Below are 16,653 nucleotides of genomic sequence, written 5' to 3' on the forward strand. Positions count from 1 at the left end.
ATACAATGTTTTTGCAATGCTGTAAGACAGTTTTTAATGCAATAGAAGTTGTATGCACAAAAACTTATGTTAGGACCTCAGTGCTCAAGATTGTCAGTTTACAGGTTTCTGAGACCAGTAATGCTGAAATAGTGCTTCTGTTCAAATGAAGTGAAATCTAGCCCAAATCTGCTCAAAAGCTTGTCTCTCTATGAGAGAAAGCTGCTTCATTCAATATTCAGTGCAAATCTTGCCAAACTGAAAGATGCTTATGCCTTTTGGAATACAATGTTTTTTCAATGCTGTAAGACAGTTTTTAATGTGTTAGAAGTTATATGCACAAAAACATGTGTTAGGACTTCAATGCTCAAGATTGTCAGTTTACAGGTTTCTGAGACCAGTAATGCTGAAATAGTGCTTCTGTTCAAATGAAGTGAAATCTAGCCCAAATCTGCTCAAAAGCTTGTCTCTCTATGAGAGAAAGCTGCTACATTCAATATTCAGTGCAAATCTTGCCAAACTGAAAGATGCTTATGCCTTTGGGAATACAATGTTTTTGCAATGCTGTAAGACAGTTTTTAATGTGTTAGAAGTTATATGCACAAAAACATGTGTTAGGACTTCAATGCTCAAGATTGTCAGTTTACAGGTTTCTGAGACCAGTAAAGTTGAAATTGTGCTTCTGTTCAAATGAAGTGAAATCTAGCCCAAATCTGCTCAAAAGCTTGTCTCTCTATGAGAGAAAGCTGCTACATTCAATATTCAGTGCAAATCTTGAAAAACTGAAAGATGCTTATGTCTTATGAAATAAAATAATTTCTGCAATGCAGTGAGACAGTTTTTAATGTGTTAGCAGTTATATGCACAAAAACTTATGTTAGGACTTCAATGCTCAAGATTGTCATTTTACATGTTTCTGAGACCAGTAATGTTGAAATAGTGCTTCTGTTCAAATGAAGTGAAATCTAGCCCAAATCTGCTCAAAAGCTTGTCTCTCTATGAGAGAAAGCTGCTACATTCAATATTCAGTGCAAATCTTGCCAAACTGAAAGATGCTTATGCCTTATGAAATACAAGGTTTTTGCAATGCTGTAAGACAGTTTTTAATGTGTTAGAAATTACATGCACAAAAACTTATGTTAGGACTTCAATGCTCAAGATTGCCAGATTACAGGTTTCTGAGACCAGTAATGTTGAAATAGTGCTTCTGTTCAAATGAAGTGAAATCTAGCCCAAATCTGCTCAAAAGCTTGTCTCTCTATGAGAGAAAGCTGCTTCATTCAATATTCAGTGCAAATCTTGCTAAACTGAAAGATGCTTATGCCTTATGAAATACAATGTTTTTGCAATGCTGTAAGACAGTTTTTAATGCGTTAGAAGTTGTATGCACAAAAACTTATGTTAGGACCTCAGTGCTCAAGATTGTCAGTTTACAGGTTTCTGAGACCAGTAATGTTGAAATAGTGCTTCTGTTCAAATGAAGTGAAATCTAGCCCAAATCTGCTCAAAAGCTTGTCTCTCTATGAGAGAAAGCTGCTACATTCAATATTCAGTGCAAATCTTGCCAAACTGAAAGATGCTTATGCCTTTTGAAATACAATGTTTTTGCAATGCTGTAAGACAGTTTTTAATGTGTTAGAAGTTATATGCACAAAAACATGTGTTAGGACTATAATGCTCAAGATTGTCAGTTTACAGGTTTCTGAGACCAGTAATGCTGAAATAGTGCTTCTGTTCAAATTATTGAAATCTAGCCCAAATCTGCTCAAAAGCTTGTCTCTCTATGAGAGAAAGCTGCTACATTCAATATTCAGTGCAAATCTTGCCAAACTGAAAGATGCTTATGCCTTTGGGAATACAATGTTTTTGCAATGCTGTAAGACAGTTTTTAATGTGTTAGAAGTTGTATGCACAAAAACTTATGTTAGGACTTCAATGCTCAAGATTGTCATTTTACAGGTTTCTGAGACCAGTAATGTTGAAATAGTGCTTCTGTTCAAATGAAGTGAAATCTAGCCCAAATCTGCTCAAAAGCTGTCTCTCTATGAGAGAAAGCTGCTTCATTCAATATTCAGTGCAAATCTTGCCAAACTGAAAGATGCTTATGCCTTATGAAATACAAGGTTTTTGCAATGCTGTAAGACAGTTTTTAATGTGTTAGAAGTTATATGCACAAAAACTTATGTTAGGACTTCAATGCTCAAGATTGCCAGATTACAGGTTTCTGAGACCAGTAATGTTGAAATAGTGCTTCTATTCAAATGAAGTGAAATCTAGCCCAAATCTGCTCAAAAGCTTGTCTCTCTATGAGAGAAAGCTGCTTCATTCAATATTCAGTGCAAATCTTGCTAAACTGAAAGATGCTTATGCCTTATGAAATACAATGTTTTTGCAATGCTGTAAGACAGTTTTTAATGCGTTAGAAGTTGTATGCACAAAAACATATGTTAGGACCTCAGTGCTCAAGATTGTCAGTTTTCAGGTTTCTGAGACCAGTAATGTTGAAATAGTGCTTCTGTTCAAATAAAGTGAAATCTAGCCCAAATCTGCTCAAAAGCTTGTCTCTCTATGAGGGAAAGCTGCTACATTCAATATTCAGTGCAAATCTTGCCAAACTGAAAGATGCTTATGCCTTTTGGAATACAATGTTTTTGCAATGCTGTAAGACAGTTTTTAATGTGTTAGAAGTTATATGCACAAAAACATGTGTTAGGACTTCAATGCTCAAGATTGTCAGTTTACAGGTTTCTGAGACCAGTAATGTTGAAATAGTGCTTCTGTTCAAATGAAGTGAAATCTAGCCCAAATCTGCTCAAAAGCTTGTCTCTCTATGAGAGAAAGCTGCTACATTCAATATTCAGTGCAAATCTTGCCAAACTGAAAGATGCTTATGCCTTTTGAAATACAATGTTTTTGCAATGCTGTAAGACAGTTTTTAATGTGTTAGAAGTTATATGCACAAAAACATGTGTTAGGACTATAATGCTCAAGATTGTCAGTTTACAGGTTTCTGAGACCAGTAATGCTGAAATAGTGCTTCTGTTCAAATTATTGAAATCTAGCCCAAATCTGCTCAAAAGCTTGTCTCTCTATGAGAGAAAGCTGCTACATTCAATATTCAGTGCAAATCTTGCCAAACTGAAAGATGCTTATGCCTTTGGGAATACAATGTTTTTGCAATGCTGTAAGACAGTTTTTAATGTGTTAGAAGTTGTATGCACAAAAACTTATGTTAGGACTTCAATGCTCAAGATTGTCATTTTACAGGTTTCTGAGACCAGTAATGTTGAAATAGTGCTTCTGTTCAAATGAAGTGAAATCTAGCCCAAATCTGCTCAAAAGCTTGTCTCTCTATGAGAGAAAGCTGCTTCATTCAATATTCAGTGCAAATCTTGCCAAACTGAAAGATGCTTATGCCTTATGAAATACAAGGTTTTTGCAATGCTGTAAGACAGTTTTTAATGTGTTAGAAGTTATATGCACAAAAACTTATGTTAGGACTTCAATGCTCAAGATTGCCAGATTACAGGTTTCTGAGACCAGTAATGTTGAAATAGTGCTTCTATTCAAATGAAGTGAAATCTAGCCCAAATCTGCTCAAAAGCTTGTCTCTCTATGAGAGAAAGCTGCTTCATTCAATATTCAGTGCAAATCTTGCTAAACAGAAAGATGCTTATGCCTTATGAAATACAATGTTTTTGCAATGCTGTAAGACAGTTTTTAATGCGTTAGAAGTTGTATGCACAAAAACATATGTTAGGACCTCAGTGCTCAAGATTGTCAGTTTTCAGGTTTCTGAGACCAGTAATGTTGAAATAGTGCTTCTGTTCAAATAAAGTGAAATCTAGCCCAAATCTGCTCAAAAGCTTGTCTCTCTATGAGGGAAAGCTGCTACATTCAATATTCAGTGCAAATCTTGCCAAACTGAAAGATGCTTATGCCTTTTGGAATACAATGTTTTTGCAATGCTGTAAGACAGTTTTTAATGTGTTAGAAGTTATATGCACAAAAACATGTGTTAGGACTTCAATGCTCAAGATTGTCAGTTTACAGGTTTCTGACACCAGTAATGTTGAAATAGTGCTTCTGTTCAAATGAAGTGAAATCTAGCCCAAATCTGCTCAAAAGCTTGTCTCTCTATGAGAGAAAGCTGCTACATTCAATATTCAGTGCAAATCTTGCCAAACTGAAAGATGCTTTTGTCTTATGAAATAAAATGATTTCTGCAATGCAGCGAGACAGTTTTTAATGTGTTAGCAGTTATATGCACAAAAACTTATTTTAGGACTTCAATGCTCAAGATTGTAATTTTACAGGTTTCTGAGACCAGTAATGTTGAAATAGTGCTTCTGTTCAAATGAAGTGAAATCTAGCCCAAATCTGCTCAAAAGCTTGTCTCTCTATGAGAGAAAGCTGCTTCATTCAATATTCAGTGCAAATCTTGCCAAACTGAAAGATGCTTATGCCTTATGAAATACAAGGTTTTTGCAATGCTGTAAGACAGTTTTTAATGTGTTAGAAGTTATATGCACAAAAACTTATGTTAGGACTTCAATGCTCAAGATTGCCAGTTTACAGGTTTCTGAGACCAGTAATGTTGAAATAGTGCTTCTGTTCAAATGAAGTGAAATCTAGCCCAAATCTGCTCAAAAGCTTGTCTCTCTATGAGAGAAAGCTGCTTCATTCAATATTCAGTGCAAATCTTGCCAAACTGAAAGATGCTTATGCCTTTTGGAATACAATGTTTTTGCAATGCTGTAAGACAGTTATTAATGTGTTAGAAGTTATATGCACAAAAACATGTGTTAGGACTTCAATGCTCAAGATTGTCAGTTTACAGGTTTCTGACACCAGTAATGCTGAAATAGTGCTTCTGTTCAAATGAAGTGAAATCTAGCCCAAATCTGCTCAAAAGCTTGTCTCTCTATGAGAGAAAGCTGCTACATTCAATATTCAGTGCAAATCTTGCCAAACTGAAAGATGCTTATGCCTTTTGGAATACAATGTTTTTGCAATGCTGTAAGACAGTTTTTAATGTGTTAGAAGTTATATGCACAAAAACATGTGTTAGGACTTTAATGCTCAAGATTGTCAGTTTACAGGTTTCTGAGACCAGTAATGCTGAAATAGTGCTTCTGTTCAAATGAAGTGAAATCTAGCCCAAATCTGCTCAAAAGCTTGTCTCTCTATGAGAGAAAGCTGCTACATTCAATATTCAGTGCAAATCTTGCCAAACTGAAAGATGCTTATGCCTTTGGGAATACAATGTTTTTGCAATGCTGTAAGACAGTTTTTAATGTGTTAGAAGTTATATGCACAAAAAAATGTGTTAGGACTTCAATGCTCAAGATTGTCAGTTTACAGGTTTCTGAGACCAGTAAAGTTGAAATTGTGCTTCTGTTCAAATGAAGTGAAATCTAGCCCAAATCTGCTCAAAAGCTTGTCTCTCTATGAGAGAAAGCTGCTACATTCAATATTCAGTGCAAATCTTGCCAAACTGAAAGATGCTTTTGTCTTATGAAATAAAATGATTTCTGCATTGCAGCGAGACAGTTTTTAATGTGTTAGCAGTTATATGCACAAAAACTTATTTTAGGACTTCAATGCTCAAGATTGTCATTTTACAGGTTTCTGAGACCAGTAATGTTGAAATAGTGCTTCTGTTCAAATGAAGTGAAATCTAGCCCAAATCTGCTCAAAAGCTTGTCTCTCTATGAGAGAAAGCTGCTTCATTCAATATTCAGTGCAAATCTTGCCAAACTGAAAGATGCTTATGCCTTATGAAATACAAGGTTTTTGCAATGCTGTAAGACAGTTTTTAATGTGTTAGAAGTTATATGCACAAAAACTTATGTTAGGACTTCAATGCTCAAGATTGCCAGTTTACAGGTTTCTGAGACCAGTAATGTTGAAATAGTGCTTCTGTTCAAATGAAGTGAAATCTAGACCAAATCTGCTCAAAAGCTTGTCTCTCTATGAGAGAAAGCTGCTTCATTCAATATTCAGTGCAAATCTTGCCAAACTGAAAGATGCTTATGCCTTTTGGAATACAATGTTTTTGCAATGCTGTAAGACAGTTTTTAATGTGTTAGAAGTTATATGCACAAAAAAATGTGTTAGGACTTCAATGCTCAAGATTGTCAGTTTACAGGTTTCTGAGACCAGTAAAGTTGAAATTGTGCTTCTGTTCAAATGAAGTGAAATCTAGCCCAAATCTGCTCAAAAGCTTGTCTCTCTATGAGAGAAAGCTGCTTAATTCAATATTCAGTGCAAATCTTGCCAAACTGAAAGATGCTTATGTCTTATGAAATAAAATAATTTCTGCAATGCAGTGAGACAGTTTTTAATGTGTTAGCAGTTATATGCACAAAAACTTATGTTAGGACTTCAATGCTCAAGATTGCCAGTTTACAGGTTTCTGAGACCAGTAATGTTGAAATAGTGCTTCTGTTCAAATGAAGTGAAATCTAGCCCAAATCTGCTCAAAAGCTTGTCTCTCTATGAGAGAAAGCTGCTTCATTCAATATTCAGTGCAAATCTTGCCAAACTGAAAGATGCTTATGCCTTTTGGAATACAATGTTTTTGCAATGCTGTAAGACAGTTTTTAATGTGTTAGCAGTTATTTGCACAAAAACTTATGTTAGGACTTCAATGCTCAAGATTGTCATTTTACAGGTTTCTGAGACCAGTAATGTTGAAATAGTGCTTCTGTTCAAATGAAGTGAAATCTAGCCCAAATCTGCTCAAAAGCTTGTCTCTCTATGAGAGAAAGCTGCTTCATTCAATATTCAGTGCAAATCTTGCCAAACTGAAAGATGCTTATGCCTTATGAAATAAAATGTTTTTGCAATGCTGTAAGACAGTTTTTAATGTGTTAGAAGTTATATGCACAAAAACTTATGTTAAGACTTCAATGCTCAAGATTGCCAGTTTACAGGTTTCTGAGACCAGTAATGTTGAAATAGTGCTTCTGTTCAAATGAAGTGAAATCTAGCCCAAATCTGCTCAAAAGCTTGTCTCTCTATGAGAGAAAGCTGCTTCATTCAATATTCAGTGCAAATCTTGCCAAACTGAAAGATGCTTATGCCTTATGAAATACAATGTTTTTGCAATGCTGTAAGACAGTTTTTAATGCAATAGAAGTTGTATGCACAAAAACTTATGTTAGGACTTCAATGCTCAAGATTGCCAGTTTACAGGTTTCTGAGACCAGTAATGTTGAAATAGTGCTTCTGTTAAAATGAAGTGAAATCTAGCCCAAATCTGCTCAAAAGCTTGTCTCTCTATGAGAGAAAGCTGCTTCATTCAATATTCAGTGCAAATCTTGCCAAACTGAAAGATGCTTATGTCTTATGAAATAAAATAATTTCTGCAATGCAGTGAGACAGTTTTTAATGTGTTAGCAGTTATTTGCACAAAAACTTATGTTAGGACTTCAATGCTCAAGATTGTCATTTTACAGGTTTCTGAGACCAGTAATGTTGAAATAGTGCTTCTGTTCAAATGAAGTGAAATCTAGCCCAAATATGCTCAAAAGCTTGTCTCTCTATGAGAGAAAGCTGCTTCATTCAATATTCAGTGCAAATCTTGCCAAACTGAAAGATGCTTATGCCGTATGAAATAAAATGTTTTTGCAATGCTGTAGACAGTTTTTAATGTGTTAGAAGTTATATGCACAAAAACTTATGTTAGGACTTCAATGCTCAAGATTGCCCGTTTACAGGTTTCTGAGACGAGTAATGTTGAAATAGTGCTTCTGTTCAAATGAAGTGAAATCTAGCCCAAATCTGCTCAAAAGCTTGTCTCTCTATGAGAGAAAGCTGCTTCATTCAATATTCAGTGCAAATCTTGCCAAACTGAAAGATGCTTATGCCTTATGAAATACAATGTTTTTGCAATGCTGTAAGACAGTTTTTAATGCAATAGAAGTTGTATGCACAAAAACTTATGTTAGGACTTCAATGCTCAAGATTGCCAGTTTACAGGTTTCTGAGACCAGTAATGTTGAAATAGTGCTTCTGTTCAAATGAAGTGAAATCTAGCCCAAATCTGCTCAAAAGCTTGTCTCTCTATGAGAGAAAGCTGCTTCATTCAATATTCAGTGCAAATCTTGCCAAACTGAAAGATGCTTATGCCTTATGAAATACAAGGTTTTTGCAATGCTGTAAGACAGTTTTTAATGTGTTAGAAGTTATATACATAAAAACTTATGTTAGGACTTCAATGCTCAAGATTGCCAGTTTACAGGTTTCTGAGACCAGTAATGTTGAAATTGTGCTTCTGTTCAAATGAAGTGAAATCTAGCCCAAATCTGCTCAAAAGCTTGTCTCTCTATGAGAGAAAGCTGCTACATTCAATATTCAGTGCAAATCTTGCCAAACTGAAAGATTCTTATGCCTTTTGAAATACAATGTTTTTGCAATGCTGTAAGACAGTTTTTAATGTGTTAGAAGTTATATGCACAAAAACATGTGTTTGGACTTTAATGCTCAAGATTGTCAGTTTACAGGTTTCTGAGACCAGTAATGCTGAAATAGTGCTTCTGTTCAAATGAAGTGAAATCTAGCCCAAATCTGCTCAAAAGCTTGTCACTCTATGAGAGAAAGCTGCTACATTTAATATTCAGTGCAAATCTTGCCAAACTAAAAGATGCTTATGCCTTTGGGAATACAATGTTTTTGCAATGCTGTAAGACAGTTTTTAATGTGTTAGAAGTTATATGCACAAAAACATGTGTTAGGACTTCAATGCTCAAGATTGTCAGTTTACAGGTTTGTGAGACCAGTAATGCTGAAATAGTGCTTCTGTTCAAATGAAGTGAAATCTAGCCCAAATGTGCTCAAAAGCTTGTCTCTCTATGAGAGAAAGCTGCTTCATTCAATATTCAGTGCAAATCTTGCCAAACTGAAAGATGCTTATGTCTTATGAAATAAAATAATTTCTGCAATGCAGTGAGACAGTTTTTAATGTGTTAGCAGTTATATGCACAAAAACTTATGTTAGGACTTCAATGCTCAAGATTGTCATTTTACAGGTTTCTGAGACCAGTAATGTTGAAATAGTGCTTCTGTTCAAATGAAGTGAAATCTAGCCCAAATCTGCTCAAAAGCTTGTCTCTCTATGAGAGAAAGCTGCTTCATTCAATATTCAGTGCAAATCTTGCCAAACTGAAAGATGCTTATGCCTTATGAAATACAAGGTTTTTGCAATGCTGTAAGACAGTTTTTAATGTGTTAGAAGTTATATGCACAAAAACTTATGTTAGGACTTCAATGCTCAAGATTGCCAGTTTACAGGTTTCTGAGACCAGTAATGTTGAAATAGTGCTTCTGTTCAAATGAAGTGAAATCTAGCCCAAATCTGCTCAAAAGCTTGTCTCTCTATGAGAGAAAGCTGCTACATTCAATATTCAGTGCAAATCTTGCCAAACTGAAAGATGCTTATGCCTTTTGGAATACAATGTTTTTGCAATGCTGTAAGACAGTTTTTAATGTGTTAGAAGTTGTATGCACAAAAACTTATGTTAGGACTTCAATGCTCAAGATTGTCATTTTACAGGTTTCTGAGACCAGTAAAGTTGAAATAGTGCTTCTGTTCAAATGAAGTGAAATCTAGCCCAAATCTGCTCAAAAGCTTGTCTCTCTATGAGAGAAAGCTGCTACATTCAATATTCAGTGCAAATCTTGCCAAACTGAAAGATGCTTATGCCTTATGAAATACAAGGTTTTTGCAATGCTGTAAGACAGTTTTTAATGTGTTAGAAGTTACATGCACAAAAACTTATGTTAGGACTTGAATGCTCAAGATTGCCAGATTACAGGTTTCTGAGACCAGTAATGTTGAAATAGTGCTTCTGTTCAAATGAAGTGAAATCTAGCCCAAATCTGCTCAAAAGCTTGTCTCTCTATGAGAGAAAGCTGCTTCATTTAATATTCCGTGCAAATCTTGCTAAGCTGAAAGATGCTTATGCCTTATGAAATACAATGTTTTTGCAATGCTGTAAGACAGTTTTTAATGCGTTAGAAGTTGTATGCACAAAAACTTATGTAAGGACCTCAGTGCTCAAGATTGTCAGTTTTCAGGTTTCTGAGACCAGTAATGTTGAAATAGTGCTTCTGTTCAAATGAAGTGAAATCTAGCCCAAATCTGCTCAAAAGCTTGTCTCTCTATGAGGGAAAGCTGCTACATTCAATATTCAGTGCAAATCTTGCCAAACTGAAAGATGCTTATACCTTATGAAATACAATGTTTTCGCAATGCTGTAAGACAGTTTTTAATGTGTTAGAAGTTGTATGCACAAAAACTTATGTTAGGACCTCAGTGCTCAAGATTGTCAGTTTACAGGTTTCTGAGACCAGTAATGTTGAAATAGTGCTTCTGTTCAAATGAAGTGAAATCTAGCCCAAATCTGCTCAAAAGCTTGTCTCTCTATGAGAGAAAGCTGCTACATTCAATATTCAGTGCAAATCTTGCCAAACTGAAAGACGCTTTTGCCTTTTGAAATACAATGTTTTTGCAATGCTGTAAGACAGTTTTTAATGTGTTAGAAGTTATATGCACAAAAACATGTGTTAGGACTTTAATGCTCAAGATTTTCAGTTTACAGGTTTGTGAGACCAGTAATGCTGAAATAGTGCTTCTGTTCAAATGAAGTGAAATCTAGCCCAAATCTGCTCAAAAGCTTGTCTCTCTATGAGAGAAAGCTGCTACATTTAATATTCAGTGCAAATCTTGCCAAACTGAAAGATGCTTATGCCTTTGGGAATACAATGTTTTTGCAATGCTGTAAGACAGTTTTTAATGTGTAAGAAGTTATATGCACAAAAACATGTGTTAGGACTTCAATGCTCAAGATTGTCAGTTTACAGGTTTCTGACACCAGTAATGCTGAAATAGTGCTTCTGTTCAAATGAAGTGAAATCTAGCCCAAATCTGCTCAAAAGCTTGTCTCTCTATGAGAGAAAGCTGCTTCATTCAATATTCAGTGCAAATCTTGCCAAACTGAAAGATGCTTATGCCTTATGAAATACAATGTTTTTGCAATGCTGTAAGACAGTTTTTAATGTGTTAGAAGTTGTATGCACAAAAACTTATGTTAGGACTTCAATGCTCAAGATTGTCATTTTACAGGTTTCTGAGACCAGTAATGTTGAAATAGTGCTTCTGTTCAAATGAAGTGAAATCTAGCCCAAATCTGCTCAAAAGCTTGTCTCTCTATGAGAGAAAGCTGCTACATTCAATATTCAGTGCAAATCTTGCCAAACTGAAAGATGCTTATGCCTTTTGGAATACAATGTTTTTGCAATGCTGCAAGACAGTTTTTAATGTGTTAGAAGTTATATGCACAAAAACATGTGTTAGGACTTAGGACTTAGGACTCAAGATTGTCAGTTTACAGGTTTCTGAGACCAGTAATGCTGAAATAGTGCTGCTGTTCAAATGAAGTGAAATCTAGCCCAAATCTGCTCAAAAGCTTGTCTCTCTATGAGAGAAAGCTACTTCATTCAATATTCAGTGCAAATCTTGCCAAACTGAAAGATGCTTATGCCTTATGAAATACAAGGTATTTGCAATGCTGTAAGACAGTTTTTAATGCGTTAGAAGTTGTATGCACAAAAACTTATGTTAGGACCTCAGTGCTCAAGATTGTCAGTTTACAGGTTTCTGAGACCAGTAATGTTGAAATAGTGCTTCTGTTCAAATGAAGTGAAATCTAGCCCAAATCTGCTCAAAAGCTTGTCTCTCTATGAGAGAAAGCTGCTACATTCAATATTCAGTGCAAATCTTGCCAAACTGAAAGATGCTTATGCCTTATGAAATACAAGGTTTTTGCAATGCTGTAAGACAGTTTTTAATGTGTTAGAAGTTACATGCACAAAAACTTATGTTAGGACTTGAATGCTCAAGATTGCCAGATTACAGGTTTCTGAGACCAGTAATGTTGAAATAGTGCTTCTGTTCAAATGAAGTGAAATCTAGCCCAAATCAGCTCAAAAGCTTGTCTCTCTATGAGAGAAAGCTGCTTCATTCAATATTCCGTGCAAATCTTGCTAAGCTGAAAGATGCTTATGCCTTATGAAATACAATGTTTTTGCAATGCTGTAAGACAGTTTTTAATGCGTTAGAAGTTGTATGCACAAAAACTTATGTAAGGACCTCAGTGCTCAAGATTGTCAGTTTTCAGGTTTCTGAGACCAGTAATGTTGAAATAGTGCTTCTGTTCAAATGAAGTGAAATCTAGCCCAAATCTGCTCAAAAGCTTGTCTCTCTATGAGGGAAAGCTGCTACATTCAATATTCAGTGCAAATCTTGCCAAACTGAAAGATGCTTATACCTTATGAAATACAATGTTTTCGCAATGCTGTAAGACAGTTTTTAATGTGTTAGAAGTTGTATGCACAAAAACTTATGTTAGGACCTCAGTGCTCAAGATTGTCAGTTTACAGGTTTCTGAGACCAGTAATGTTGAAATAGTGCTTCTGTTCAAATGAAGTGAAATCTAGCCCAAATCTGCTCAAAAGCTTGTCTCTCTATGAGAGAAAGCTGCTACATTCAATATTCAGTGCAAATCTTGCCAAACTGAAAGACGCTTATGCCTTTTGAAATACAATGTTTTTGCAATGCTGTAAGACAGTTTTTAATGTGTTAGAAGTTATATGCACAAAAACATGTGTTAGGACTTTAATGCTCAAGATTGTCAGTTTACAGGTTTGTGAGACCAGTAATGCTGAAATAGTGCTTCTGTTCAAATGAAGTGAAATCTAGCCCAAATCTGCTCAAAAGCTTGTCTCTCTATGAGAGAAAGCTGCTACATTTAATATTCAGTGCAAATCTTGCCAAACTGAAAGATGCTTATGCCTTTGGGAATACAATGTTTTTGCAATGCTGTAAGACAGTTTTTAATGTGTAAGAAGTTATACGCACAAAAACATGTGTTAGGACTTCAATGCTCAAGATTGTCAGTTTACAGGTTTCTGACACCAGTAATGCTGAAATAGTGCTTCTGTTCAAATGAAGTGAAATCTAGCCCAAATCTGCTCAAAAGCTTGTCTCTCTATGAGGGAAAGCTGCTACATTCAATATTCAGTGCAAATCTTGCCAAACTGAAAGATGCTTATACCTTATGAAATACAATGTTTTCGCAATGCTGTAAGACAGTTTTTAATGTGTTAGAAGTTGTATGCACAAAAACTTATGTTAGGACCTCAGTGCTCAAGATTGTCAGTTTACAGGTTTCTGAGACCAGTAATGTTGAAATAGTGCTTCTGTTCAAATGAAGTGAAATCTAGCCCAAATCTGCTCAAAAGCTTGTCTCTCTATGAGAGAAAGCTGCTACATTCAATATTCAGTGCAAATCTTGCCAAACTGAAAGACGCTTATGCCTTTTGAAATACAATGTTTTTGCAATGCTGTAAGACAGTTTTTATTGTGTTAGAAGTTATATGCACAAAAACATGTGTCAGGACTTTAATGCTCAAGATTGTCAGTTTACAGGTTTGTGAGACCAGTAATGCTGAAATAGTGCTTCTGTTCAAATGAAGTGAAATCTAGCCCAAATCTGCTCAAAAGCTTGTCTCTCTATGAGAGAAAGCTGCTACATTTAATATTCAGTGCAAATCTTGCCAAACTGAAAGATGCTTATGCCTTTGGGAATACAATGTTTTTGCAATGCTGTAAGACAGTTTTTAATGTGTAAGAAGTTATATGCACAAAAACATGTGTTAGGACTTCAATGCTCAAGATTGTCAGTTTACAGGTTTCTGACACCAGTAATGCTGAAATAGTGCTTCTGTTCAAATGAAGTGAAATCTAGCCCAAATCTGCTCAAAAGCTTGTCTGTCTATGAGAGAAAGCTGCTTCATTCAATATTCAGTGCAAATCTTGCCAAACTGAAAGATGCTTATGCCTTATGAAATACAATGTTTTTGCAATGCTGTAAGACAGTTTTTAATGTGTTAGAAGTTGTATGCACAAAAACTTATGTTAGGACTTCAATGCTCAAGATTGTCATTTTACAGGTTTCTGAGACCAGTAATGTTGAAATAGTGCTTCTGTTCAAATGAAGTGAAATCTAGCCCAAATCTGCTCAAAAGCTTGTCTCTCTATGAGAGAAAGCTGCTACATTTAATATTCAGTGCAAATCTTGCCAAACTGAAAGATGCTTATGCCTTTTGGAATACAATGTTTTTGCAATGCTGCAAGACAGTTTTTAATGTGTTAGAAGTTATATGCACAAAAACATGTGTTAGGACTTAGGACTTAGGACTCAAGATTGTCAGTTTACAGGTTTCTGAGACCAGTAATGCTGAAATAGTGCTGCTGTTCAAATGAAGTGAAATCTAGCCCAAATCTGCTCAAAAGCTTGTCTCTCTATGAGAGAAAGCTACTTCATTCAATATTCAGTGCAAATCTTGCCAAACTGAAAGATGCTTATGCCTTATGAAATACAAGGTATTTGCAATGCTGTAAGACAGTTTTTAATGCGTTAGAAGTTGTATGCACAAAAACTTATGTTAGGACCTCAGTGCTCAAGATTGTCAGTTTACAGGTTTCTGAGACCAGTAATGTTGAAATAGTGCTTCTGTTCAAATTAAGTGAAATCTAACCCAAATCTGCTCAAAAGCTTGTCTCTCTATGAGAGAAAGCTGCTACATTCAATATTCAGTGCAAATCTTGCCAAACTGAAAGATGCTTATGCCTTTTGGAATACAATGTTTTTGCAATGCTGTAAGAAAGTTTTTAATGTGTTAGAAGTTATATGCACAAAAACATGTGTTAGGACTTCAATGCTCAAGATTGTCAGTTTACAGGTTTCTGACACCAGTAATGCTGAAATAGTCGTTCTGTTCAAATGAAGTGAAATCTAGCCCAAATCTGCTCAAAAGCTTGTCTCTCTATGAGAGAAAGCTGCTTCATTCAATATTCAGTGCAAATCTTGCCAAACTGAAAGATGCTTATGCCTTATGAAATACAATGTTTTTGCAATGCTGTAAGACAGTTTTTAATGTGTTAGAAGTTGTATGCACAAAAACTTATGTTAGGACTTCAATGCTCAAGATTGTCATTTTACAGGTTTCTGAGACCAGTAATGTTGAAATAGTGCTTCTGTTCAAATGAAGTGAAATCTAGCCCAAATCTGCTCAAAAGCTTGTCTCTCTATGAGAGAAAGCTGCTTCATTCAATATTCAGTGCAAATCTTGCCAAACTGAAAGATGCTTATGCCTTATGAAATACAATGTTTTTGCAATGCTGTAAGACAGTTTTTAATGTGTTAGAAGTTATATGCACATAAGCTTATGTTAGAGCTTCAATGCTCAAGATTGTCAGTTTACAGGTTTCTGAGACCAGTAATGTTGAAATAGTGCTTCTGTTCAAATGAAGTGAAATCTAGCCCAAATCTGCTCAAAAGCTTGTCTCTCTATGAGAGAAAGCTGCTACATTCAATATTCAGTGAAAATCTTGCCAAACTGAAAGATGCTTATGTCTTATGAAATAAAATGATTTCTGCAATGCAGTGAGACAGTTTTTAATGTGTTAGCAGTTATATGCACAAAAACTTATGTTAGGACTTCAATGCTCAAGATTGTCATTTTACAGGTTTCTGAGACCAGTAATGTTGAAAAAGTGCTTCTGTTCAAATGAAGTGAAATCTAGCCCAAATCTGCTCAAAAGCTTGTCTCTCTATGAGAGAAAGCTGCTTCATTCAATATTCAGTGCAAATCTTGCCAAACTGAAAGATGCTTATGCCTTATGAAATACAAGGTTTTTGCAATGCTGTAAGACAGTTTTTAATGTGTTAGAAGTTGTATGCACAAAAACTTATGTTAGGACTTCAATGCTCAAGATTGTCATTTTACAGGTTTCTGAGACCAGTAATGTTGAAATAGTGCTTCTGTTCAAATGAAGTGAAATCTAGCCCAAATCTGCTCAAAAGCTTGTCTCTCTATGAGAGAAAGCTGCTTCATTCAATATTCAGTGCAAATCTTGCCAAACTGAAAGATGCTTATGCCTTATGAAATACAATGTTTTTGCAATGCTGTAAGACAGTTTTTAATGTGTTAGAAGTTGTATACACAAAAACTTATGTTAGGACCTCAGTGCTCAAGATTGTCAGTTTACAGGTTTCTGAGACCAGTAATGTTGAAATAGTGCTTCTGTTCAAATGAAGTGAAATCTAGCCCAAATCTGCTCAAAAGCTTGTCTCTCTATGAGAGAAAGCTGCTTTATTCAATATTCAGTGCAAATCTTGCCAAACTGAAAGATGCTTATGCCTTATGAAATACAAGGTTTTTGCAATGCTGTAAGACAGTTTTTAATGTGTTAGAAGTTATATGCACAAAAACTTATGTTAGGACTTCAATGCTCAAGATTGCCAGATTACAGGTTTCTGAGACCAGTAATGTTGAAATAGTGCTTCTATTCAAATGAAGTGAAATCTAGCGCAAATCTGCTCAAAAGCTTGTCTCTCTATGAGGGAAAGCTGCTACATTCAATATTCAGTGCAAATCTTGCCAAACTGAAAGATGCTTATGCCTTTTGGAATACAATGTTTTTGCAATGCTGTAAGACAGTTTTTAATGTGTTAGAAGTTATATGCACAAAAACATGTGTTAGGACTTCAATGCTCAAGATTGTCAGTTTACAGGTTTCTGACACCAGTAATGTTGAAATAG

Source organism: Carassius carassius, chromosome 47, assembly GCF_963082965.1.
Source record: "Carassius carassius chromosome 47, fCarCar2.1, whole genome shotgun sequence".
In the NCBI taxonomy this organism is placed as follows: Eukaryota; Metazoa; Chordata; class Actinopteri; order Cypriniformes; family Cyprinidae; genus Carassius; species Carassius carassius.